The sequence below is a fragment of the Peromyscus maniculatus genome, chromosome 11, assembly GCF_049852395.1.
Source record: "Peromyscus maniculatus bairdii isolate BWxNUB_F1_BW_parent chromosome 11, HU_Pman_BW_mat_3.1, whole genome shotgun sequence".
Lineage (NCBI taxonomy): Eukaryota > Metazoa > Chordata > Mammalia > Rodentia > Cricetidae > Peromyscus > Peromyscus maniculatus.
The window spans coordinates 82,506,979-82,533,129 of record NC_134862.1 but is presented as its reverse complement, the minus strand read 5'-3'; the positions used below and the strand labels follow the sequence as shown (position 1 = coordinate 82,533,129).

Sequence of the window (26,151 nt, the reverse complement as noted above, 5' to 3'; positions counted from 1 at the left end):
GTTCCTCCTAGGGTACTGTTAGAGATTGGAGTTTGGGCTGTAGAGAAATACATTTCTTCAATTTATAGTCCTGTTCAAAGAGACAGTAGTCTTGTGGAACATCAGGTCTTCCCAGAATATCCATACCTACTGTAGGAGAAGTTGGTGCTAACCAGGGACTTTCCCTTTATTCTGTTCCTCTACCATCCTCAACAAGACTCTTACATGAGTGTAGTACAGTCCTTGGTGCAAAGAACTCTCTGCAGATACTTATTCTGCAATCTTCTGACTCCTCCCACCTTGGGAGCTATTCAGATCTTTATGCAAGGCTTCAGAATGTCACAGCTCTAGCTTTCTTTTAAGGAATCCCTTCCTCACTGCTGCTGCATTTCAGTTCCCAGACACTCACACAGAGCAATCCTGATTAGATCAGGAAAAGGGGTGCTGATGCAAGCATATTATCAAATGCTACTTAGTCCTCTCACTCTTTATCCACAGTCCAGAGACCTAGCAATTCCACTTCCTAAACGTTTCCTCCTCCTCTCTGTTTTTTTCTTTCTTATCACTCCATCATCTCTTACTTGGATTACTGGAACAGCTCAATAACTAGTCACTTCATGTCAGGGGTTAAGCTTCTTTTTTCCAACTGTTACCAGAGTGATATTTACAAAATGCCAGCTGCATCTTGTCATTTCCATGGTTGAAAGCTTCCAGAGTCTTTTCTTACAGGCAACTAGGATAAAGTTCACACTTATTGACAGGACTAATATGTCTTAATAAACTGTACCCTGCACACTGTGAGGCATTGACCTTTTATATTTATAATGACCCTCCCTGTTGCCCACTGTGTTTTACGCTACAGTGTGCTATTTTCTCCTTAGGACACTACACAGACTACTTTGTGTCTCAAACACTGTCATATTTTTCTGGAATTCCATTCACATTAGCCCCTTGTCTTGGAACAGTGACTCACTGCAAACACACTTCTGATAAATTTCCCCCTTTCACATACTTCTCAGTTGGAGTACTATGCACCACAAGAGCTTTCCTGGCTCCCATAGACTGGACTAAGCATTTCTATGTGTTTCCATAATTACATCTTAACTTATATCTCTTTCTTTTTTTTTTTTTTTTTTTTTTTTTTTGGTTTTTCAAGACAGGGTTTCTCTGTGTAGCTTTGCGCCTTTCCTGGGACTCACTTGGTAGTCCAGGCTGGCCTCGAACTCACAGAGATCCGCCTGCCTCTGCCTCCCGAGTGCTGGGATTAAAGGCGTGCGCCACCACCGCCCGGCTTACTTATATCTCTTTCTATAAAGTCTGTGCATAGGAGCTGTGTCATTTTGTGTATTTTACTTCAAACCTGCAATAAATTCTAAACATAGAAAGAATACTCATTGCTCATTTTCATTTATTTTTATTGGCTGTTGGTGTAATGTAATTGCATATACTTACAGGATACCAAATGATGCTATGATAGATAAATACAATGTGGATCAAATGAGCTCACTGAGACATCCATCCTCTCAAATATTTCCAACCGTTCCTCCTTTCTAACTGAAGTATTGCTCTTTTTGATCAACATCTTTTCATAGTTCCATTGCCTTGTTCTGCTCTCTGCTTCTGTTTGATTTTTTTTTTAAAAAAAAACATCCACATATAAGTGAGAACACACAGCATTTCTCTTTGTGTTGATCAAGTTCCTTAGATGCTGGATACAGAGCCACATCATGTAATATTTCCTCTGTTCAACTACTTATATAATCCCAAATGGTGGTAGTCCTGCAAAGGACTCAAGTTCATGTCCCAGCATACATCAGGCAGCTTACAAGTGCTTATAACTACAGTTCTAGGAGATCTGATGACCTCTCACTTCTGTGGGTACTTGAACACATGTGGGACACAAACTCATGAGGGCACACATACATACACTAAATAAATGCATAAATATTTTTGTAAGAGAACTTTAAGTTGAGAATAGTGGTGAAGAAGAGGATGTGGGAGGGTTTAAGTGGAGGTGAATATGATCAAAATATATTGTATGAAAATTTTGAAGAATAAAATATTGTATTAAAAAGAAAAATACATTTATTAAGTATTTTTAAGAAATCTTATGAAATAACAGGTTTCCTTATGGCTTCTTCAAACATCCTTAGCGCTATTGACCCCTCATCTCCTCTATCCCTCTGCTTCCTCCCACCTGCCTCCACTGGCAAGTCTCCTGCTCCTGTTTCCCCTTTCTCTTTTACCCATTCACAGCACCTCTGGTCTACTATCCCCCTCTCGAGGACCTTTCCATCCCCTACTCCAGCCTGTCTGTATACTAACATCATACACATGGAGGCAGAAATCATAGAAACAATCACATTCTCAATTGATTAAAAAAATAAATAAAATAAAACATTTAAGAATAAATATAACCAAGTAGGTAAAATACCTCTACAATGAAAAATTTAAATCTTCAATGAAAGAAATTGAGGAAGACATTAGAAGATGGAAATACCTCCAATGTTCATGCATTGGTAAAATTATTATTGTGAAAATGACCATTCTACCAAAAGCAATTTGCAGATTCAGTGAGATCCCCTTCAAAAATCCCCCATGACATTCTTCACAGAAATAGAAAAAAAAATCTTAAAATTCATATGTAAGCATAAAACACGGAGATAGCTGAAGTACCCTGATTAGAATCCTGTGGAAGAAGAGGTAGGAAAGGTGTTAGAGCCAGAGGGGATGGAGGACACCAAGAAAACAAAGCCCTCTAAATCAATACATGCAAATCTCATATAAACTCACAGAGACTGAAGCAGCATGCATAGGGACTGAGGGCCTCTGATTATATATTATAGCTTCCAGTTTAGTGTTTTTAGGGGATTTCTGAGTGTGTGAATAAATGAGTCTCTGATTCTTGTGCCTTCTCTTGGGCTCTTTTCTTTCTGTTGGTTTGTCTTGTCCAAAATGTGATAGTTTTGTTTTATCTTATTATACTTTATTTTGTTATATTAAAAAATAGAGTACCCTAAACATAAAGAGTGGTGCTCAAGAGATTACCATACCATATCTCATTATATTATAGAGTCATAGTAATAAAAAAAGAGCACTATGCTGGCATAAAAACAGATGTCTAAATTAGTGGAACAGAATAGAAGTCTCCAACCCAAGTACAAGCAATTATACTCACCAAATACAGTCATATATTTCACAAATATGACAAAAATACACACTGGAGGAAAGATAGCATCTTCAAAAAATGGTACTGGGAAAACTGGACCTGTACATGTAGAAAAATTAAAGTTTCATCAAAAGATGAAATACAAACTTCAGAGAAATGCTTAAAAATTTTCAACACTCTTAGCCATCAGGCAAAATAAAAACTACTTTGAAATTTGATCTTACCCTACTCAGAATGACCAAATCACTAAAATGAATGACAGCACATGCTGGTGAGCATGAGGGGAAAGAAGAACACTTATTCACTGCTGGTAGGAATGTAAACTTGTACAGCCACTGTGAAAACCAGTGTGGAGGCTCTTTAGAAAGCTGAACATTGATCTACCAAAAGATCCAGCTACCCCTAAATGATCCAACATCTTCATCCAGAGGTACTTGCTCATCTATGTTCATTACTGCTCTATTCAAATCACCAGAAATTAGAAGCAGCTTGATGTCTATCAACAGATGGATAATGAAAACATGATACATTCACACGTTAAGAAAAATGAAATTTGCAGGTAAATGGATGGAGCCAGAAACAATCATTCTGAGTGAGATAACCCAGACCCCAAAGGACAAATATAGCGTGTTTTCTCTTGCATGTGAATGTTATCTTTTATGCTTTAGATGTGTATATTTCAATTTGAATAGCCACAGAGGTTAGGTTGCTTGTTAGGGACCAGGTGGGAGGAGGGATCTTCCAAAGAAAGGGAAACAGAATATAGTTTTATTAAGAGATAAAGGGGAAACTAGAATAGGAGGATTAAATGGTGAGGGGGATGGGAGGAAAGTGTAAAGCGGGGGATACTGAAGAGGACAATTAACACTAAAGACCTTTTGAAAGGCCATATTATAAATAAATTGGTTGCAACAACTCTGGGTTTGGTCCTGGATTTTGGCACCAAAATGTGAGTTTTGCAGCTCTGGGAAAGGTGTCCTGACTACCTGGGGAGTCAGGCAATACCTTGAGCTGCTTAGTACAGCTCTGATGGCTGAACTTCAAGGAGATATTTCAGTCCTGGAGGGTGAGGTATCCCGGACACCTCAAGCTGCTCAGAACAACAGCTCTGCCCTGAAAAAAGCTTCTTGAAATAGATATGAAAGGAACTTAATGGAGTCACCATATAATGGGAGACAATGCCCCAACTAGGCATCTTATGCCACCAAGTAAAGCCTCTAGTGGCAGAAATGGGTTATATCTTGTTGAATTATTGGCCAACAGGGTCCTATAAATACCCCTCAAACATCATAGGCTATTGTGAAGGCTATTTGGTTATTCTTCATAACCTGATGGTAAGACCCTATTGCATAAGATATGACTTACTTATGTCATTAAACACAGAGAAATCAAACTAGATGCTTTACCTCCACTGACCAGCAGTAATGTTGCTGAAAGGTACTTTCCATGCTACTAGAGGAGAAAAGTAATCATCAGTATCTCCCAGCTACAAAGCCTGTGTCCTATAACAGAGACTGTTGCCCACAAGGTATACTAGCACAAAAGTGGTACAAATGTTATGGGAGTAACTACCCATATTTGACAGGATTTAAGGCCCACTCCATCACCTGACACTGCTAAGGTGGCCAAGAATTCAAAGTAGATAGGTCATAGGCCCTAGGGGAAAACCTACTATTATTCAGACAGGGCATAGGAAAACTTTCAGCTACGGAACATAGCAATAAAATGAGTGCTAATGACATATTTCTGTTCCCATAGATCAAATCATTATTCAATGTGAATGAGAGAAGCTTCTTACAGTAGGTGGAAATTAACATAGAGACCCCTAACTGGACAATATTTAGAGAATGAGAGACAGGAACACTGAGCACTAACTGGAATGTCTTTATCAAACCCCTCCCTTCAAGGCTCAGGGATCTATGTGGAATAGGAGATGGAAAGATTGTAAGATTATAAGGTGGTAGCAACTCTAAGGAAAGAGCCTCTCTTCCAGACACAACAGAATGGCTACACATATGACTTCAAGGGGACTGTGGTAGATTGTACAAGACCTATACATGTTCAAACCAGACAAAATCCCAGCACTGAGGAGGGCAAGTGGACACAAAGCCCCACCTCTAATCAATAAGTTATTCCAAATGATACCTGTTGGGAAAGGGAAAATCAGTTTTCTCCAGTGCAATGTGACTGAATATATCAACCATACTCTAGGATAGACCTTATGCTCAGTAGTAATTGGCTCACATAAAATGGACTCTATGTTTTTAGTTGCCATTGTTGTTTTGTGTGTGTGTGCGTGTGTGTGTGTGTGTGTGTGTGTGAGAGAGAGAGAGAGAGAGAGAGAGAGAGAGAGAGAGAGAGAGAGAGAGAGCATATGCCCCTACATATACATAATTTTGTTTTGCTTTGGTATTTTTTGACTCATTCCTTTTTTGTTTGTTTGTTTGCTTTAATTTTAGGTTCTTGGGTTGTTTTGTCTGAGAGAGAGAATGTGAGGTTAGTAGGGGAGGGAGGTGGGATGATGTGGGAGAAGTTGGGGAAGAGGAAATAATATGATCAAAATATATTCCATGAAAATAAATTTTCAAATAAAATTATTATAAAAAAGAGAAGATTTTTATCATTTCAGCCTCAATGTTTTTTTTTTATTTTATAATTTAATTTAATTTTACATATCAGCCATGGATTCCCTTGTTCTCTCCCCTCCCATACCCCCCCCCCCATTCCTATCTCTTCCCGGACAAAGATTCCCCTGAGGATTGAGTTCAACTTGGTAGCTTCAGTCCTGGCAGGTCCAGTCCCCTGCTGTGGATATCGCTCTGTATAAATAAACACTGATTGGCCAGTAGCCAGACAGGAAGCATAGGCAGGACTAACAGAGAGGAGAATTGAGGGAACAGGAAGGCAGAGGGGGAGACTGCTGGAGCTGCCGCCAGGACAAGGAAGATGTAAAGTACCCATAAGCCACGAGCCAAGTGGCAGAGTATAGATTAATAGAAATGGGCTAAATATAAGAATAAGAGCTTGACAATGATAGGCCTGAGCTAATGGCCAAGCAGTTTAAATAATGTAAGAATCTGTGTGTTTATTTTATAAGTGGACTCCGGGACTGGCAGGACTTGGCGGGAGCTGGAGAGAAATTCTCCAGCTACAGTCCCCTCCTCCCAGGCTGAGCCAAGTGTCCCTGTATAAGCCCCAGGTTCCAAACAGCCAGCACATGCACTGAGGACTGGTCCCAGTCCCACTGCCTGGATGCCTCCCAAACAGATCAAGCTAATCAACTGTCTCACTTATCCAGAGGGCCTGAGCCAGTTGGGGAGCCTCAATGTTCTTTACAGCTATGATCTGTTATGTAGGAGGGAAGATTTACCAGAGCCCAACCCCTGGCAGGAAGGGCAGTTTTCAAATTTAAGCCCTTTCTAGTGTTCCCAATTCATAGGGAGGGGAAGAAAGGGTCAGACATGCTTATTAAAGTCACACGGCAGGAACATAGACCCGCCAGTGACAAATAAAATTACAGAATGAGTCTTATCTCCACACCTCACCTCCTGATCAACATGGTTCCAGGGTAACACTGAAGGCCTAAACTGTCTCTGAAGATGGAATGGAATCCCAGGGTAGCCTATGAAACAACAATGACAATAGGTAAACTTGACATCTGACCCAGCCCAACTTCTAATCAGATTAATATAAAACTATACAGTAAACGTGAGCTTATTTTATTTTCTATCACCCAATACAGCATGGCGTGCTTCCACCCCAAAGTTACAATGTGTGTGAAAAAACAGGGGTAAATACCACCACACTATCAAGAGACAAATTGAATCAGAGAGATACCCAGAGATAACACAGCTTTTGAAATTAGTAGGTAGGCAGGTGATTTAAAAAGACTGATTGACATGTTAAGCAAGCTATCACAAAGTAGGCAATACTCAAGATAGATGGGAATTAAGTGTCAGATCTTCTAGGCTTGGCAGCTGAAGACTGGGACTTCTGTCCCCCAACAACCATGGAGAAACCTGGGTTAGCTACCTAGGTAGCAGAAAAGATGTCTCACTTCTGCTTACTCAGGTGCAATTTATCCTTCTCAGATCTGAAAGTGTTTGACACTAAGGTACTGACAGATTTACCAGTTTAACAACTCTGCCCACCTCCCCATACCTCAAGGCTACAACCACCTTGGTAGCTCATTAGTTCATTAATTAAGTTTCCTGTTAAAAATACAGACAAATTTGGCTCATTCACAGGCTTTATAGTACAGGATAAACAGGTTTCAGATGTAACTTCAGAGGGTCAGAGTTTTAGCATTGATAAATGCAGTTTTGATTAACTGACAGATCACTGACTATAAACAGTTTTCAGAAGTTCTTAAATTTCTGTGGATTTTACTGGTCCTAGCTTTTAGGACTGCACAGGCTTTTTGCTGTGACACCAAGATGTAAATCTGTTCCAGCTATCTTACAGATGCCTGCATGTTCCTGGTAAAGAGTTCTGCTACTGTATCAAAGAATCTGGCTTGGTGGATCAGTCTCTAGACAGGTCCACTCCTCCTGCCAGACTTGTACTAAGACCAACCCACAGGGGGCCCTCCATATATGCCAGCCCAGGGACCAGTTCTGGAGACACCAACTACTATCAGATAAACTTCACCCACATGCTCACTCATCAAATCTCCCTTATTTCTTAACTCTTACTGACACCTTTACAGGATGGATGGATGCTCTTCCCATCTCCAGGGAAACAGCAGATGTGATGACTCAAGTACTCCTGGAACACATCATCCCTCGATTTGCCATGTCATCCCCCCAAGCTCCTGGGACATCAGTGCTAGTACTACCTTTCCAGACTCAAGTGGGCACCTGTCCAGGATAAATGGGCACATCTCTGCTTCATTCTTTCTGGCAGTCTTCACTCTTCCCACGGTTAGCCCTGTTCATAGGGCTGATGTTAATAATCTATTTCTTCTCCTAGCAACCTGCCTTCTCCACTTACTCAAGAAAGAGATCCCTGAGGTCTCCAGGATGGCAGCTAACTTAAGGCTTCTTCACTCATACCTCCCTCAAAGTGTGAGCCCAACAACTCCTGACTCCCCCATCTCCACATTGTCCCTTGCCAGTATGAAGTAGCCAGATTTGAACTGGTGCCCATATATACCCCAAAAGGTTGGGATGTTGGGGATCTCCAGCATGGGCCCCATTCAAACCCCTGCCCAGATGTTTAGCTGGGAACCCCACCTCAGCCCCACTCTCTGCAGATCCTGCCCTCAGAAAGAACGCCGAGCAAGAGATCCTCCCCCAGAGCACCTCAAGACCACACCCACAGGGTATTTAAGGTCTGGTCCATTGACCTTCCAAGTGATTTCTTTCCTGCTTCCTTTCCCCGAGAGTTGCTCTGCCCAGATTAAACCTGGTCTTATTAATTTGGTTTGATTTGGCTTATTACACCAGTGAAGTTATCCACTACTGGGAATTTTCATAATACTTATCTATCACCAGAGGTGGAAACTCTGTATGCTCATTGGTGTCATTGAACAGGCTATATGTGAATGGGAAAAGCAGCAGTTAACGTGGATCATGAAATACTAACAACCCACATGGAAGCACAAAAAGAAAAAACCCAAAAGACAAAAAAGAGAGAAACAAAGCAGAATGTCTTGAGAACTGTGGCCCAATTTTAAAAGAAGTAACGCACGTATAATTGGAAGATCAGAAGGAGAAGAAAGAAATCAGAATGGAAATTTGAAGGAATAAAATGGAACTGCCCAAGTTCCCTGGCAAACTACATAATTCACTAATATCAGAGAGCACAAAGCATGTCAAATATCAAAGTGTCTGCAAGTAGACAAGCATGTAATTCAACTTGTAAAACGCCAAAGACAAGGAGAAACCTTGGGAGAAAGCAGGGGGAAAACACCTTGTCTATAGAGAAAAATGATAAAGATTAGAGCTGACCATATAAAGAAGACAGTTCAGCAAAAATTCAAAATTCTGGAAGAAATAATTACCTACCAATAGCAAAAAATGCACTTGAAAGGTAAATAAAGATTTCTTAAAATCAGTGTGTAAGGGGCTGGAGGACGGCTGGGTGAGTAGGAGTGCTTGCTGTGCAAGCGTGAGGACTGGGGTTGATCCCAACACCCACGTAAAAGTTGAGCATGGCAACAGCAGCATGCCTGTGACCTCAGAGACAGGGACATCTGAGCTTTCTGGACAGCCGGTCTGTGGAAACCTCCTTAAGCTCCAGGTTTGGTGAGAGACCTTGTCTCAAAGACATATGATGGAGCATGACAGAATAGGACAACAGATATCCTCCTCAGACCTCTGCACAGACACAGCAAGTGCTTACATCTTCCACATGCATATATGATACAACACACACACACACACACACACACACACACACACACACACACACACACACACACACACTGAACAAGAAATTGGCCTTGGAAGTTTTTTTTTAAGTTTTTTTTTTTTTTTTTTTAAAGTTTTTATGCAGTGTGTATGTACAGGTCAGAAGAGGGCACCAGATCTCATTACGGATGGTTGTGAGCCACCATGTGGTTACTGGGAATTGAACTCAGGACGTCTGGAAGAGCAGTCAGTGCTCTTAACCTCTGAGCCATCTCTCCAGCCCCGCCTTGGAAGTAATTTTAAACGACTTTCCTCAGATGTAATGGAAATTATGAATTACAAACTGGGATTCAAATAAAGAAAGTAAACAACAGGGAAAAGTGAGTATAAGCTACACTATTTTTCTTATTTTTTAATTATCTAACAGGTAACTTATCGACTACCCAGGGTTCCAGGGATTTCACTATGTCCAGCGTGGGATATCTGAGGGGAAAAAATCTACATATGCTATGCTCTTATGTCTGTTAACTTTATTCCTCTAAGACAAAATTCTATCAATATAGCTATAGCTCCACCAGGCATTCAGGATGAGAATAAATATAGATACACCAAACTCTTTATCTTTCTACTTTATGTCTCTGGCATGAAATCCTGTCTACATAGCATCAGTTCCGTCCAGTTCTCTAACCCATAGTCCTGCTAATGACTAAACTCCTATGCTTCCAGCCTCATCTTCGTCCTCTGTTTCCTCATTCTCCATTTCCACTACTCTCTACTCCTGACACTCAGAAAACTCTACCTGAGATCTGCTTACCCTCTATGGAACCTCTGTCTTCCTCTCTTTTCTCTCGCCATGCCATTCTGTCTGTTTCTACAGAAAATGCCTGTCCTCTTCTTCCTGGCCACACAGTTCTCTGCCTCCTCAGGAATGTTCCTCCACCCTCCACCCTTCCACCTTTATATGTAAAAACCTCTTTTTGTTCTCTGTCAGTTGCTCTGGAGAGCTACTAGGCCTCAAGGCGAGGAGATGGTCTGAGCTTCACTTGCACAAGAAGCAAAGCTATGAGTCTCCAGCCAGCTGTCTCCTAGGTTTGGGGCTGGGGTGGGGGGAGGAGTAAGTAACCTAGAAGTTCAGCAGGTTTGGAAATATTTGGGCAGGCAAGAATTTCATAGCAGAAGATAGCTGAAATATTAAAGGCTGGATAGCACCAAATATTCATAACAAATGGCTTGCCTTTTGACAGACCCTTGGCCAGTCAATGTATAGCTTTAAAACACAGCTGAATCTCTATAATACATTCTTGTCGCCCGCAAGAGTAACTACTTAACATAATGACAGAAGTATACATATTAGGTAACTATAGTTCATTGCTGAAATACATGACAGCAATGCCTAGAGATGGGAAAGAGCAATCAGTAATATTTAAGTTGTCACGTACCACACTGGGCATGAATAGTGTCATTTGAAGGTTGTCTTATGCTAGTAAACACACATGTTGCAAACTCTATTGGCAGCCATTAAAACATTTATAACAGAAACGTAATTGGTTAGTTAACAGAGAAGTTAAAAATAGAGTCATATAAAAACTCAATTAAAGCCAGACAAAGTAGAAAAAAAAATGAGATTACTTTATGATGTGGCTATCCCTAAGGAGTGTCTGGTGGTCACCAGGATTCAAGGCTTGGTATTTTTGTTTGCTTTTCAGGTCAGAAGGAATCTAGCCAGCTGAATGTGAAGAAGGGTTGAAATATAGGAGCATATACTGGGTCATATTCACTAGGAAAAGTTAACTTGTTCAAAACTTATGTAGGTATTAACATTGTGGCCCTGATTTTCTTGGAAGCCTCTGCCTGGAGATTTTACAAGGTCTGATGTTTTGCCCTTGTTCTGAGAACAGTGTGTAAAGCGTGATGGTACAAGAAGGACTACTTCAGCTAAACTTGCTGCATATGCCTTGTAAATGAAGGAGAAACTCTCACAGATGATGCCTGTCTGGTACCACCCCTAGCTGTCTTTAAACCACCAATGAAGCCCTAGGCCCTTTAGTCAGGCCAATTCAATTCCTTAACTGATAAAATTGTTACTAGAATATTCTAGCAAGGAAAGTACTCATTTTCTAAACTGTTCATAACAAATTACTACATTGGTGGCTTGAAATGTATTTGCTCATAGCCCTGTGGGTGAGAAGCTGAAATCTGTGTGCTTCCATGGTCCAATGTGAGACCAAAATGAGCCATCTTAGAAATAAGACCAAAATGCTTTCACCCAAAAACTAAGGCCTAAGATTTTTTCCTTCTAGAAATAGGCCAATAGTTACTGAAACAAGTCAGTCCAAATTCCAGGAACCAGGAAGTGTAAAAGTACAGAGTCACAAGGTAGTTATGAGGTAATGACTGCTGAACTATGGAATGTCCTCTCCCTGGTTTCCAGGGTAACTGAACACAGAAATGTCCCCACCTGAGGGCAGCCAATGAGAAATGGTGGTGGGCAACCATCCCCTTAGAAGTAAGATTTAGCCATGATTTCTAGAAAGCCTCTAGAAGCGAGCCAATCAGAATTGTACCCATATTAGCACCCCTAAATGATGTAACCTTGTGGTTTTTGCCTTTAAAAACTGAGCTTGCAGACAGGCGGGCACTTCCTCCAGTCTCCACTGCGTTGGATGCATTGGACGAAGTCCCTGCCTAGGCTTGTATTGCTTTTGGATATCCAGAATTAAACCTTGCTTTTGCATTCCGGCATGCTCGTCTTTGGCGGTCTCTCTGGGGGTCATGATCTGGGCACAACACTACTTCCACAGAAAGTCCTGAATGAGGCTCCCAGGTGGAGAACAGCGTTAGTCTCTCTCCTCAGCCTCACATCCTCTTCTTTCTGAGTGCATATATACCCTCTTTTCTGTCTGTAAGGAGACCCATGCCATTAGATTTAGTCCCCTTTCTTAGTGTAGTATATGCTTCTCTGAACTGTATCTGAGAAGATCCAGAGTCCAAAGGGCACATTCTGAGGTTTGGGAAGAGGGCATTACCTTTGAGCAAAGCACCATTCGAGCATCTACAGTAATTATTCTAAGTTTTGGCTCTGACCCCAGTACCCAGAGGTGTTGCTTGGTGAAGACTACTATGTCTTTCCCTATATTCCAAATGTCCTAAGACATAATATTTTTTTTAAGGTTGACTAAATAGATGCCAATTTTCATTGATTTTGGTTAGAACTAGTCCAACTAAGTTTGGTAACATTTGTTTAAAAGTTTTCTGTTGCCGGAGGGCTTCTCTCCAGCTTCCACCAAGCCCCACAGTCCCACAATCCACCTATAAAATAATCACTCAGACGCTTATAATACTTATAAACTGTATGGCCGTGGCAGACTTCTTGCTAACTGTTCTTATATCTTAAATTAACCCATTTCTATAAATCTATACCTTGCCACGTGGCTGGTGGCTTACCGGCATCTTTACATGCTGCTTGTCCTGGCGGTGGCTGCAGTGTCTCCCTCTCCTCCTTCCTGTTTCCCCAATTCTCCTCTCTCCTTGTCCCGCCTCTACTTCCTGTCAGGTCACGGGCCATCAGTGTTTTATTTATATAGAACGATATCCACAGCAGTTTTCCTTTTTTTTTTTTTTGAGACCGGTTTGCTCTGTGTTGCTCTGTGTAGTTTTGGTGCCTGTCCTGGATCTCGCTCTGTAGACCAGGCTGGCCTCGAACTCACAGTGATCTGCCTGGCTCTGCCTCCTGAGTGCTGGGATTAAAGGTGTGCACCATCACCTCCCAGCAGAAGTTTTCCTTTAAAAAAAAATAAGATCAGGACTTATTTAAGAAACACAATTCAGTCAGGCGGTAGTGGAGTAGGTAGTGGAGTACACCTTTCATCCCAGCACTCGGGAGGCAGAGGCATGCATATATCTGAGTTTAAGACCAGCTTGGTCTACAGAGCTAATTCTAGGACAGCCAGAGTAACACACAGAGAGACCCTGTTTCAAAAACCAAAACCAAAACAACAGCAACAATAAAACAAACAAGCAAACAAAACCAAGAATAATCCATTTTGAAAATATATCAAACTTAAAAAAAAATGCAACTTCAAGGGAAGATAATAAAAAGGGCTTTTTTTTTCTAATGGTGCTAAAGTTAAGATCCCTATCTGCAAAGCGTGTCATCTATCTTTTATTACCGTGTGTAACACCTGCCTCTTATCAATATAAACAAACAAGGAAATCCCCAGTAAAATAAAACCAGCTCTCTTAAACAATGGGAGTCACTTTATCTCAACTGTGAAGCTGAGTGGGAAATGATTGTTTAATCAGCAATTCCTACAAATTTTGCTCTTACAAATGGGAAAACAGCAGCATTGTACTTTCTAGCTTACTTCAACTTCATTTTTGATGATCTCTGATGCTTACTACTCCTGTTCACATTGTTACCACTCCACTTCCACTAGTGAGAAAGAACTCCCTTGAAACAAAAGATGGGGTAGGTTGTGTGAATGAACTTGATATTTTCAAAGTTTAGTGTTTTGATGGAGATTGTTGGGGAACAATAATTTCTACATAAGCCTTAATTAGGATAAAAAGAAATCAGAAAGACCCTGGAGAATGAAAAGGAGAGGGGAAAAGATCATATTTAGTGTAATAAGGAGGGCTGGAGAAATGGCTCAGCAATTAAGAGCACTGACTGCTAACCCAGAGGTTCCGGGTTCAATTCCCAGCATCCACGTGGCAGCTTACTAACGGGCAGTTAGTAAGGACAGTTCCAGGGGACTCGGTACTCTTTCACAGGCATACACACAGGCAAAACACCAATGCATATAAAAATAAACAAATAAGTAGATAATTTAAAAAAGAGTAATAAAGATAATTTTTATGGAAAAGGGATACTTTTTATAAGTAGTAATGGAAATGAGAGCATTAAATGCAGGTAGTAAGGCATGAGTATGATTAAAAGGACCCACTGATGACAGAGCTAACAGACCACCTACCTACAGCAGAACAAAACAAAGAAGTATAGTGTCCTGTACAAAAAAGAAAATGAAGGTCCCACTCCTAACAGGCTGGCCATCACTGAGAGCTGGTGTTCTGAATGTTTGTGGGTAAAGAATTTAAAATGCATTGCTTCCCAGAGCCTCTTAGAATTCACTGGCACCGGAACAAAAGTTGCCTCGCTGTTGGTATGCTTTGATTGCCCCTCTATCACTCTACTCCATGGGTTCCTAGCTTTCTTTCCCAAGAAGATTAATAGAAACACACAGGTTGGAGACTACAAAGCTTCTCCTTCTGCTAATGGTCATTGATGTATCCTCCAGTACTCCAGGGAAGGTTAACCCAACATTTGCCAAACATGAGCCGGGTTGTCCAGTGTCTGATGATTCTTACACACATTCTCATTCAGTTAGGACCAGCCTGTGCTTTGATATACATGTAACTACTTAAACAGACAGAAACCTACTCTTCTTTGACTGTTGGGATGATCTAAAGCTTTCTTCTAAGATTTGCAAATTCACTACCTTTTTTCACTTTTATGCCTGCTTTTCACTTTGATTTTGTGATTTCCCCTTCCTCCCGTTGGCCTCTGCTTCCTGGATCCAATCCTACATCCTTGATCCTGCATCACAACACAGAAGAGGAAGCCAGCCCATTTCCCTTGTTTGCTACGAGGGTAGCTGTCAGCTGGACAGCTTCCATTCTTTCAAAGTTTTCTTACTTATTTGTATTAGCATGTATTAATTATACAAACTAAAGGGTATCATTATAGTAACACTTCAGTGTGGATCCTTGTTTTAATAGCAGAACATGTAGGAAGGTTGGAGTAATCTTACATGGAAGCCCCATTCTGCAAACTTCCCCCCTGTGAACATCTGACAGCTCTTGCCCAAGTTCTTAAATCACTGGCTTCATCACAAGTGCCCATTGTATCATATTGCTCCCCAGGTTGTTACATTTGCCTTGCTTATCTGATGTCATCTGTGTTCTCTTTCTGTTTCATGAGGGCCATCATAATCTAAGTCACTTTTTTTTTTCATGTGTAGTTTATAATAGCTTAGCTTACCAACTCTCTCCAAAGAATGACCCCGGTTACTCCCAACATTGTAACACAGAATGGCCTAAAATGGGATTTTATTATAGGAAAGACAATTTGTTTGAGAGTGAAGGGACAGGTAGTGAGAGAAATTGCTCGAAATGGCATTGTTTTCATGCTAGTCCATTTCATTTGCTGTATGTCACATCACAGAACTCTGGGACAAGGACCTGAACTGAGACTCCAAGCCAGCGCCTCTCTTTCTCTTATCAAGTGAAACGGGCAGATCAGAATTTGACTTTGGGTTTTGTACAGGCAGCTGACAAGGAGTGGATCGGGGTTCTTAATACAGGAAAATGAATGTTTAGCCAGAATGCGAAAAGATGGTTTCTGACAAAAGATCTGCGCAAATGAGAAAGAAGCTTAAGTCTCATTAGCTGCTCAGCAAATCCTCTCTGAGTCCAACCAGAACCTGATGCCATAAGCTCTTCCCAGTTCATCTGAGGCTCAGTCAGGTACACAGACTTAATTATAATACAAAGAAGCATCCTTTGCAGCTGGCCTAACCCAGAACGCTCAGATGCCCTATTATGCCGACAGAGAGCTATTCTTTATTCCAGTTTGATGATCATTAATTTTAAAAGCATAAGAACAATTGAAATTTTGTACTAGTTGCAGTACAACTATTAACACAAGGCTCCTTTCCATTTTGGCCTTTCTTTTCATTTTCCTTTTTTTTTTTAAATCGTTTTCTTTGTAGCACTGATGCTTGTTTGAACTTGTCAGGTGTTCTACCTCATTTAATAAACAATAGTTAAAAATTATCACTTATTAATCGTACCAAAAATAGTAACTTATTTTTATAAATAGTAGGCTCTGGGTTGAGAATTTTCATGCATTATCCATTTTAGTCTTTATAGTAACTCTTTGATATATACACTATGCTTATCCTCCATTTTTTAGACAAGATTTTTGACAGTCATCTGGTTTTTATTTTCCCAACAGCATAACATTCTCAAGTAAAGTGATCTAAGATTACTTAATCCAATGCTGACCATTGATTAACCATGTCTGTCCTCAAGAATGTTTCAGCTAATTTCCAGTGTTCAGAATAGTGCTTCCCACTTAGAATAGAAATAGAAAATATGCATTTCCCAAATCAGAATTCCTGCCAAAGGCTCAGAGCTGAAGTTTGGTCATGAGACACTTCTGATGAATGCGAGCTAAGGAGCATTCTGCAGAACAACTGGTCAATTGATCCTTGTCAACATATCAATGTGGTGAGATAAAAGGAAAAACCAAAGAACTGCTGTACATGAAAAAAAAATGCGCAAGAGCCATGGCAATGGCATGCAATGGAAAAGATGGGGTTTTATTTTGTATTTCATTCAATAACAATGGAATAATTGGTGAAGTGTAAAAACAAATCTGCATTATATTAGGCTCTTTCAACAACACTAATTTCCTCATTTGGGTTATTATGGCATGAGTATATGTATTTCTCAACTCTTTCATCCACTATTGTTTCTCCAAGAAGATAAGTTGAATTAATCAAATGATATTTAGATTAAATTAATTTCTTCCTATATGAGAAGTTAAGTACTAAAGTGAGATTTTATTGGATAGCATTGAACTTTAGAGGGCTACAGTCATTGTAATAACTGAGAAGTTTTCATTTGTATAACCAATTTCTGTCCCCTTAGGGATGACTCCCATTGAAATGCATAATATAAGAGACTATGCCTGCTTTTTAAGAAATGTATACTGAAATATTCAGGGGTATAGATCTGTTACATCTCCATCTTTCTCTAGTAGCTCAAACATGAATAAAAATGTGGGGAGCATAGGACAGAGGATAAAAGAAGAAAACAAAGAAGGAGGCATATAAAATAAGCATGGTCAAATAATAATATTCAGGTATTATATATGAAAAATATTAACACAAAGACAAATATATAGAACAAAAGAAAAGAGTAAAAACCATAATTGGCTAATTGATTTTCAACAAGGGTTCTGTCTTGCCACTTGATGCTGTCTCCATGCCCTGACTCCCAGAGGCCAGCTCTGTGCTCATGTTTTTCTTGCCTTCAGAGTAATAAGCTAAGTAAACTTCTATTCTTCTGAATTATTCAGTCAGTTATTGCCAATTATATCAATGAAAAGCAGACTAAGACAGTCATATTAAAAATGACTCCAAATGCATCAAAGGCTCAAATGTAAGAGCTAAAAATGTACAACTCTTAAAATTGGACACAGGAAAAAATTTCAGCATTCTATATTTGGCAGTGATTTTCAGAATGTGCACCAAACATGCAGGCAATAAAAGGGAAAATAGATATATTGAAAATTAAAAACTCTCATACATCAAAGGACAATACTAAAAGATTGAAAAGACACCCTATAGCACTGGGAAATATATATGTCATAACCCTTAACATTTGACATTGAATTAAATACCTAAAATACACAAAAGTCTTCTTACACACACACACACAAGCAAATACCACAAAGGTAAGCAAAGAACTTGAATTTTGAATATATTTCTCTGCAAGTGTCAAAAGGAGGAAATAACCCAAATGCCCATCAACAAGTAAAGGAATGGATAGAAATGTGGAATATAGACATAGTGGAATAGGACCTATCCTTAAAAAGAAATCTTCAGGATGGTTGAGCTGGAGTGGGAGAGCAATGAAAGAGATATCCTGATAGAGGGAGACATCATGGGAATAGGGAGAAACCGGGTGTTAGGGAAGTTCCCAGGAATCCACAAGGATGACCCCAGCTTAGACTACCAGCAATAGTGGAGAGGGTGCCTGAGCTGGCCTACCCCAGTCATCAGATTGGTGAATACCCTAAGTATCATCATAAAGTCTTCATCCAGTAACTGATGGAAGCAGTTGCAGAGATCCACAGCTAAGCACCAGGCCAAGCTCCAGGAGGCCAGTCGAAGAGAGAGAAGAGGGATTCAATGAGTAAGAGGCATCAAGATCATGATGGAGAAATCAGAGAGACAACTGAACTAAGCTAGTAGGAACTCATGAACTTTAGACCAACAACTGTGGAGCCTACAGGGGATTGGACTAGGCCCTCTGCATAAGTGAGACAGTTGTGTAGCTTGGTCTGTTTAACAGGCCCCTGGCAGTGGGATCAGAGTCTGTCTCTTGTGCATGAGCTGACTTTTTGGAGCCCATTACATATGGTGGGACACCTTTCACAGCCTTGATGCAGAGGGGAGGGTCTTGGACCTTCCTCAACTGAATGTACCAGGCTTTGCTGACTCCTCATGGGAGCCTTACCTTTTTGGAGGAGGTGATAGGGAGTGAGATGGGGGAGAAGGCTGTGGAGGGGAGCAGGAAGAGGATGAGAGAGGAATCTGTTGTTGGTATGTAAAATGAATAAAAAATTCTTAATAAAAAAAGAAATCATATACATGTATTAAAACACTCATCCAAAATCAGTTTAAAACCATATGCTAAGTGAAGCCAATCACATAAAAAAAGCACAAATAATTTAGGGTGCATTTATATGAAACCCAAGGATAGGAAAATAGGCAGAAAATAAACAAAGTAGTTGTCAGCAAATGGGCAAAAATGAGAAATGGAGAGTTAGTATTTAGTAGGTACACTGTTTCTGTTTGATGATGAAATTGTCATGGAAATGGGCATGATGGTTACACAACATTGTGAATACACTTCACACCACTCATGTAAACTTCAACTAAAATGCTAAACTTCACATTAAATATATTTACCAGAGGGAAAAAATTACAGCATATGGGAAGATTTTTTTGGTACTATTCCCATAATTTTCTTATAAATTCAAGATGACACCACAAAAAATGTTGTAAGAAAGTTCACCAGTGTCTAATAACATCTCTGAGATAGGTGATAATGTCTCCTTTGAGGGGAGCACATGGTTCACTGGGACTGATCCCAAACTGCCCCAGGAAAAGATTGTCTCCATCAACTTGCCTGTAAGTGCCCCTGTTCCTACCCCAGGGTCATTTTGGCCTTTTGCTCAACTGAAGATCTCTTTTTAACCTGGTACTCTTGAACAGCAAGGGGTTCTGTGGAAGTAGTGTTGACTCCTGCTGGTACACAGAGACTGAGACAAGAATATGCTAGAGGGACTTGATAATGGCTTTGCCAAGCAAATAGACTGAGTCCTCCAATGTTATGTGGACATAAAAGAGTTTATAGCTCTGTTCCAGTTTTCTAGAAGAGGCTTTAGCTATGAGTAAGGTGATTGGGTAAGACTATTTCTCTAGAATCAGAACACATAAAAAATATCCATAAAGAAGAGATAAGATGAAGAAATTAACCTGTCAATGTTATAGTGACCATATGTTAATTTCTTATTATTTTACCTTTTGGAATTTACATAGGATTTACAGTTGTGTGCTCTCCTATTTACATATGATAGAGGAATTAAAGATAGTGTAGGGTAAAGCTTTATCCTGCCTGCTTGAGTGTATCAACTCAATTCTAAGAATTTAAAAAATATAGTGTTTATTGAGTTTAATGAACCAAGCGTACAGAATCCCATCTGCCCTTTTTTTTTCTCTCACACCTGGTATCTGTGCCTTTTATTTTCTATTTAGAAAATACTACCTGGATGGTTGGATGTGGCTAATTATAAATAAACCTGGGGATTATTATTTATGTTAAACTCTGAATTGGGTCCTTTGAGACTCAGTCGCTCTTTTTCAGAGGGGAGAGAGGAAGAAGTGAAATGTCAATTGATTGATGTCTTACTCTTATGTAAGATGTCACAGCCTTCCCCAATACTTGGTCAGCTTTTAGTAAGAAAATAAGCTAACTCCAATAGTTTGGTCTCACTAAAGCTGTCCTATCTGGTGTTCAACTCCCATAAACCTATTCTTTAGGCAAATGTGGGAGTTAGGTACTCCATATTCATCTGTTTTCTTTTGCTTTTGAGGAATAAATAAAACTTGCTTTGGGCCAAGTGTGACCACAATACACATTTACCTATAATTTGCTAAGACAAAATGTTGTCTTCTAAATGAAGCATATCCAGGTCTTTTATTCTGTTTTGCTTTGTTTTTTGAAACAAAATCTCACACTGTAGCCAAAGGTGCTCCACTCTCAAGCCTCCTGACTCAGCCTCTGAAGTGTTGGGATCGCAGGTATGTTGAATTAGGCTTGGCTTCTCCAAGCTGAGAAAGCCATATTAGGATTATTTTTGAAAGATATTTCTCCTACCTTACCCCCAGTGTGTGTGTGTGTGTGTGTGTGTGTGTGTGTGTGTGTGTGATATGTGCACACATGCTCCTGTGGAAATATGGGTCTATATGAGTACATGTGGAAACTAGAAATCTTGGGTATAATTCTTCAGGAGTTGTCCATAATCTGTTTGGGAAAGAGTTTCTCACTAGGACCTAGGTCTCACTAGTTCAGCTAGGCTGGCTTGACTAGAAAGCCTAGGAGACCCACCTGTATCTTCCTCCCCAATGCTAAGATGACAAGCACATGCATCCTTATCTAAATTTGTATGAATTCTGGAAGCTGATCTCAGGTCCTTATACTTAATCACAAAGTACATTCCTAGCTGTGCTTTCTGTCCCCAAGAATTATTGTGTGAATTTAAGTTGTATGAAATAAGCTTTAAATAAACAGTGAAACAATTTCTATAGGTAAGCAGTCTAGCATACCCGTTGCCTTTGATAGTTTTATCTTTTTGTATGCTGGGTGGAAATTGTACCTGACATCTGCTCTCTCTGCAAATTTTCAATATACAGTATAGTTTCAATTAGTCCCCTTTTAGTCCATGTAGTCATTGTATTAATAATGCTCCCCTTTTATACCTCAGGTCTCCAGTCTTGGTAGCCTCTGTGGTGTAATTTTGTACACCTTGTTCACACCCGCTTTTCCCTTTCCTGTTTCCCCCTAGTAACTACTGTGCTTTATCTCTCTGTTTCTATATATTTGATTTTTTTTTTTTTTTTTGGTTTTTCGAGACAGGGTTTCTCTATGTAGCTTTGCGCCTTTCCTGGAACTCACTTGGTAGCCCAGGCTGGCCTCGAACTCAGAGAGATCCGCCTGCCTCTGCCTCCCAAGTGCTGGGATTAAAGGCGTGCGCCACCACCGCCCGGCTATATTTGATTTTTTAAAGAAGATTCCATATATGAGATCATGCAGTACTTTTTATCTGTAGCTATTTTATTTAACAAGAGTCCTACAGGATGATGAGATGTTCAGCAAATATCGTCATTTGCTTCCAAGCCTGAGAGTATGAGTTCAGTCCCCTGGACCCACTTGGTGGAAGGAGAGAACAAACTCTGCCAAATTGTCCTTTGACTTACACACACACACACACACACACACACACACACACACACACACACACACAGATTGAGAGAGAGAGAGAGAGAGAGAGAGAGAGAGAGAGAGAGAGAGAGAGAGAGAGATTTTAAAAAGTCCTACAAGTAAGTCCATATTATTGCAAATGGAAGTAGTTTTAATTTGGATCAAACAATATACACCACAGTACCTTCATTTCTCTGTCAACAGAATTTTAATATGTTGAATAATGTGAGTGATGACATAGGTCTTGGGACAATGTGGGAACATGAAAGACTGATGCCTCCATGAAAAGCTGTCATTGTTCATGGTTCAGGTGTGTGCTTGAATGCTTGAGATGGAAGCAATGACAATACTCACTGCTTCTTGACCTTGTTAAGAACTGAACCCACAGGGTTGGGGATTTAGCTCAATGGTAGAGCACTTGCCTAGCAAGCGCAAGGCCCTGGGTTCGGCCCTCAGCTCTGGAAAAAAAAAAAAAAAAAGAACTGAACCCACAAAGCCCTCTAGGACTGTCACTCAGTAGAGATCTGAAGCATCTGCCCATGACTCAGGCACTTGTGGGTATTTATCATTGCTCAATTAGTGGTGATTTTGGCCATCATATTCTTTTTATTCTTAGTCACACATCTATTTCACATTAAATCCACATGAAATAAATCATTGGTTAAATTATAGATCATAAGGAACACTCATATTGAACTGTAATAAGTTAATGAGGAAATAAAAATGTTACCTTAGAAAACTGACGTGAAGATTATCTTTAAAATTAAATATAACAGTTATGAAAAGTTTAAATTTGCAAAAGATACAGTTACTAAATTATACACTAGATATTAAGTATTTACCATGACATGTTTGTCTTAATTGATTTGTTATCAAATGAAGATTTTTTCCTTGGCTTTATATTCTTGATGGAAAAAAATCAGACTATTGACATAGTAGATTTAAGAAAAGGCTTATGATAATACCTTCCAGGGAGTAACTGGGGTGAACTGGTCCAAAGGAGAAGGATATCTCATTGGGTTCCGTGTAGTGAGCTTTTAAGATGTTACTGTGGATATTTATGAGGCAGATGGTATATTCATAGAGCAAAGGGGATCATTTCTTCTCTCCCAAATTCTGATGGATCTGATCTTCTATCAGGGTATTTATCCCCAAGATCTTAAATAAACACCCACAGGTAGTGAGTGTAGGCATTGGAGGTGAGGAGAGGTGTTTTGAAATCACAACACAAATTATAGTATAAAGAAGCCAGGGTCTTTTGAAGATGCAGCCCCTTCACTGGTATGCCTGTGTGGCATCTAGGAAAGATCCCTGATGCTTTATTCTGAGACTGCAGGAAGAACATAAACCCAGCTCCAAAACTGTTTAACCATGAGGGTGGGATGGAGAGGGGATGATCAAGAGACGGCTACACTACTACATTGTAGTCTTCTTGATTCCTCCTAGCTTCCTGCCTAGCCAGGAAGCACAGCTATGTAGTGGATAGCTGTTCTGGCTTTGACCTGGAAGCACTACCCCCATTGAGGCTTCTGGTAACTGTCACACCTATGAGGTGGGGCCGAGACAGGAACCCTTAAGACCCGAGATCCTGATGTGCCTGCTCTCTTGGTTCCTGGTTCCTGGATCCTGGATGCTGGATGTACACCGAGCAGAATTCTCCAGAGAACACTGCTGAACTGCACTTTACCTCTCCCAGACACTGTGACCTATCCCTTTACTTGTAAGTTACCCCACAAAATAAACCTTTCTTTTAACTACGTGGAGTTGCTTTAATATTTCCACTAATACAGCTACCAAGATACAGCTGCCACGTTCCTTGACTGCCCCATATCCAATTCCACTCTCATTCCCCTGCTTCTTATTTATGGGTAGGAACATGTATAGATAAGTCGGAAATTGGTTTTAATTCTTTGCCTTCCATTTTCTTCCTCAAGAAAACCCCTAAAATGAATATGGGTCGATTATTTCTTTGCATGTACCTACCTTTGTACACATATCTGTACACACACTATTACTTTAAACTTATACAAATAACTTAGTTTTAAAACTTATTCATACTTGCTGTTAGAAACAGCCAAATCTATTAAGTTCTGTATGGTACCTGGAGATATCCCTACCTTTTAATTAAATCTTTGGAAACTATAATAAACATTTAAAAACTAAACATAAGGGTTTTTTTTTAAAAGTTGTATTTTAAAGTCTAGTATCAGCAGCAGAAAAAATCAAAACTATTCTTGTGCATTTGTAATATAGCAAAAATACATTTTGATCTTCATTTATTTAATACACATAGTGCCGTCTCCAAGTTAAATATGATAAGCAAAACATATGTTAAATTTACCCATAAATTGCAGCCTTTCTTTCATAACTAATTTAAAGTTCATTCAATAATATGAAACATTTATTTAATGTGAATAACTCAGATTTATCTTTTAAATATATTTTATGGATTCTTATTAAAGAACAATAAAACTAGCTTATAATTTAACCTTTAATTATATCGGCATAGAGTAATATAATAACTTATTTATTTTGGACTGTGCAAAAACATGCTGCAAAATTATTTCTAAAATTGGGTGTTCTTTCAATTTGCCAGTATGGATGGAGCTTTAGAATTAAAAGAGACAGAGAAAGCAAGATTGATTTAGGTTAATCTGAAATTACACAAACAAGACAAGGATCATATGTGCTGAAATTCAAGCTACTCCATTTCTGACTCATGTGCTATTACTGTGTACTGACTAGCTCACTCACTAATCACTGAGCACAAAAGAATTAGAGTTCAAATCACCAACCCACAGACTTGTGGATAAATAAATACGTATTGTTTTTAAAACTGAGTTTCAATGTGGTTCATTGCACTCATAATTAATTGAAACCGACCACCACAATCATAGTGGCTTTTGTTAGCACCAAGCTGCAATACCCACAATTCCCTTTAGTTCTTCTCACTCACTGGGAAATGCCACAGGCATTCATTTTACAAATAATTTTAGAGTTCTTATTATAAGTCCAATCATAGTGATACTACCAAGAGATTGAGCTAGAGGAAAAAAACATACTAGACCCATATGTTCTTGGCTTTAAAGACTTAAACTGTGCGATAGCAACAGAGGAGCAACCAAATAATGCAACTTTTAATGGTTTTTATTGTAAACAAGTAAAGACATACTTCAGTGAAATATAGTCAGGTTTATAAATCATAGATTTATATCATAGAATAGCTGGATTATGCCCTGAATTTAAGCATTAAGCATTAAGCATTATTTCATGCCCTCTTGAAAAAGCCTGAGTATATTTAACTTCATAGACATCTCACTTAAGCTCCTAATTTACTACAATGGTGGCCTGAGATACATCTTAAGACTCAGCATCAAGGCTTTTAAAGAGGACTTGACAACTGTATCTGAGAGCTGGTTTTCCACTCTGCTACAAACCAAGGAGTCTTCCTGCTGCAACTCTGTATAACTCCACCATCATCTGAATCAGTGAAGGTCCTTCTGCAGTTATACCCTAGACTTTAAACAAAGGGGACAGAGGTGCTATTTATAGATAAGATGGACAAGTCCGTTTATCTTATAGTCCAAACACCATGCTGATCGTGAGTCAGCTTTCCATTAGCATAGCAGATCTGATCTGATCAACTTAAAAAGAGGAAAGGTGTAGTTTGTCTCATGCTTTCAGAGGTTTCAGCAAGTCACATGGCTTTGGCAACCAGGGTGAGGCAGTAAACCTTTGAGGGGAGAACTAGAGAGGCAAGTTGATAATCTCATGGACGCTGGAAAGCAAAGAGAGAAAGAATACCATCAGTCCACGTTCTCCTTGCCCCAGTTATCTAAACCTTCCCACCAGTCCGTATCTCTTCAAGGGTTCCATGGCCATATAAGAGCACCAAAGATGGACCTTTGGGGACACTCAAGATCTGTTGTGTAACAGACTATCACAAGTTCCTTTACACAAAAGATGAAATACATTCCTTCATGAGGACATAACATCTCCTACCTGGGGTTAAAAGGGCCATGACCAGGACAGCTCAAAAGAAAATAGAATAATTATAGTAGAAAGCTCTAAAATAGAAAGCATAGATCCAAAAAGTAAGCACATTTTTTTTATTTTTAATAATTTAATATAATAAGATCAAAACAAAAGCTAACAGGTCAGAATTGGACAAAAACAAACAGAAGGAAAAGAACCCACGACTATGCACAGGAATCAGAGACCCATTCATTTACAAATTCAAGAATCCCATAACAACACTAAACTAGAAGCCATAATATCTACTCAAAGGACCTGGTGCAGACCTGTGTAGACCCT

The 26,151-nt window shown here is 39.6% G+C and overlaps 1 long non-coding RNA gene across 1 annotated transcript; it reads right to left on the bottom strand.

Moving 5' to 3' along the window:
• Positions 1 to 1,377: 1,377 nt before the first annotated feature.
• Positions 1,378 to 6,754, bottom strand: LOC121821175 (uncharacterized). Its single transcript, XR_006061873.2, has 3 exons — positions 6,694 to 6,754; positions 3,158 to 3,247; positions 1,378 to 1,599 (listed from the first exon to the last, which is right to left on the bottom strand). It is a non-coding gene; the product is annotated as an uncharacterized LOC121821175 (long non-coding RNA).
• Between the last annotated feature and the right edge of the window lie 19,397 nt (positions 6,755 to 26,151).